Genomic DNA, 2,513 nt, shown 5'->3' with positions numbered 1-2,513 from the left:
GCATATTTCACAGATCTAGAACACATACTCCAAAAATTTATATGGAACCCCAAAAGACCCTAAATAGCTGCATCAATCTTGAGAAAGAAAAACAAAGTTGGAGGAGGGTCACAATACCAGATATCAAGATATACTATAAAGCCGCTGTAATAAAAATTGCCTGGTACTGGCACAAGAGCAGGCCTACAGACCAACGGATCAGAACAGAGACCCCAGAAATTGACCCACACCTTTACAGTCAATTAATATTTGACAAAGGAGGCAAGAACATATAATGGAGTAAAGACACTCTCTTCAACAAATGGTGATGGGAAAACTGGACAGACACATGCAAAAAGATTAAACTAGACCACAAACTTACACCATACAAAAGAACAAACTCAAAATGGATAAAATAGTTAAATGTAAGTCGTGAAACTATAAAAATCCTAGAAGAAACCAAAGACAGCAAAATTTCATATATCTCTCAGCAATGTGTTTGCCATCATATCTCCTAGGCCCTAGGGTAAGGGACGCAATGGAGAAAATAAACAAGTGGGACTACATCAAAATAAAAAGCTTCTGCACAGCAAAAGAAACCATCAACAAAATGAAAAGGGAGTCCACTGTATAGGAGAACATATTTGTCAATGATACACCTGATAAAAGGTTACTTTCCAAAATATTTAAATAATTCATACAAATTAACAAAAGGAAGACAAACAATCCAATTAAAAAAATGGACAAAGCAGCTAAATAGACACTTCTCAAAGAGAACATAGAGAGGCCCAAGAGATTTTTGAAAAATGCTCCAAGTCACTAATCATCAGAGAGAAGCAAATTAAAACATCAACGAGGTACCATATCAGACCTATCAGAATGGCTATCATCAACAAATCAACAAACAACAAGTGCTGGTGAGGATGTGGACAAAAGGGAGCCCTAGAACACTGCTGATGGGAAGGCAGACTGGTGCAGCCACTATGGAAAACAGTATAGAGTTTCTTCAAAAAATAAAAAAATGGAGCAGTTCGTAACTAGCAGGTGCTGCTGAGAGGTGCTGCTGGACCTACTGTTTTTGCGTAGCCCTCTGCCCGCCAGTCAGGGGGCTGCTGGAGCTGTGTGAGCAGGTGTTTGGCACCTCTGACCTTTACCTTTACCGAGTCCTAGGTGTGCGGTGCGAGGGAGTGTCCCTGGAAGTGCACCCAGACCGGGTGGGCGAGGACGACAAGGAGCGTGCCACCCGCCACTTCCAGATCCTGGGGAAAGTCTACTCCCTTCTGAGTGACAAGGAGCAGAGAGCAGTGTATGATGAGCAGGGGACAGTGGACAAGGATTCAGATGTGCTCAACCAAGATGGGGACTGGGAGACTTATTGGAGGTTACTCTGTAAAAAGATATCTCTAGAAGACATTTTTTTGGAAAAGACATACAAAGGATCTGAAGAAGAGCTGGCTGATATTAAACAGGCCTATCTGGACTTCAAAGGGGACATGGGTAAGATCATGGAGTCTGTGTCCTGCATGCAGTACACAGAGGAACCCAGGATAAGGAACCTTATTCAGCAAGCCATTGATGCTGGAGAAGTCCCATCCTAAGACCTTTGTCAAAGAATGGAAGCAAAAGATGAATGCTAGGAAAAGGAGTGCCCAGGAAGAGGCTAAAGAAGCAGAAATGAACAGGAAGGAGTCAGGACTTGATGAAGAAGATAATTTGAAAACAATCATTCAGAACAGACAAAAAGATTGGCAAAAAGAAATGGACAATTTTCTGGCTCAGATGGAAACGAAGTACTGCAAACCTTCCAAACGAGGAGGGAAAAAGAAAACAGCTCTCAAGAAAGAAAAGAAATAATGAAATTTTCTCTTCAAAAGTCGTTCCGGGTTAATTAGTGCCATTGTAGGAAGGTAAAGTCAAGATCTGAAGACAAAAGTTAACTCAACCCTTGAGAAAAATTCTTTTCCACCTAAGCTATTCAGATTGAGTATGTAAACCAGAGTCTCTCAACCTGATCTTATATCCTAGAAATCCCCTGACATTCTGTGAAGTCCAGTCCTCCTATGAAGGAATTTGGTGATGGTCATTGAGGAAAGAGGAGGAGGTTGGTATATTTCTGCCAGCACTTGCTTCTGTGGATCTTTTGAACAAGGAACTTTACCTATAATGTGGATCTGCCCATACTTCCTTTACCAACTGTCATTTTGCCACACAAGAGTGAGCTGCAGAGTATTCAGAGTGATGTGTGTGTTTATTAGAACAAGTACACCACCTGGCTAGAATGTCTTCAGACCACTTGCTGAACATTTTTCTTCCAAATACTTGACAGTTTGCTTTCAGTCTTAAAACTCTTGAATAGACCCTCTCTTTTGTTTTGTTTTGATTTGTTTTGTTTTGTTTGTTTTTGTTCGTTTGTTTTTTACTCAAACAGGTTTTGTACTCTTTGCTTCAAGTATTGGAGAAACAGACGTTCACATTACTTCAAGCATCTTTATAAGAATTAATACACAATTAAACTAAACAAGTAAAAAAAAAAT

General features: G+C 40.2%; 1 pseudogene; it reads left to right on the top strand.

Moving 5' to 3' along the window:
- The first annotated feature begins 517 nt into the window (after positions 1-517).
- On the top strand, positions 518-1,833 carry LOC118653505 (annotated as a pseudogene).
- The last annotated feature ends 680 nt before the right edge of the window (positions 1,834-2,513 follow it).

The sequence above is a fragment of the Myotis myotis genome, unplaced genomic scaffold (assembly GCF_014108235.1).
Source record: "Myotis myotis isolate mMyoMyo1 unplaced genomic scaffold, mMyoMyo1.p scaffold_m19_p_4, whole genome shotgun sequence".
Taxonomy (NCBI): Eukaryota; Metazoa; Chordata; class Mammalia; order Chiroptera; family Vespertilionidae; genus Myotis; species Myotis myotis.
Note: the sequence above shows the minus strand (reverse complement) of the source record. Positions and strands in the feature narration are given on the sequence as shown.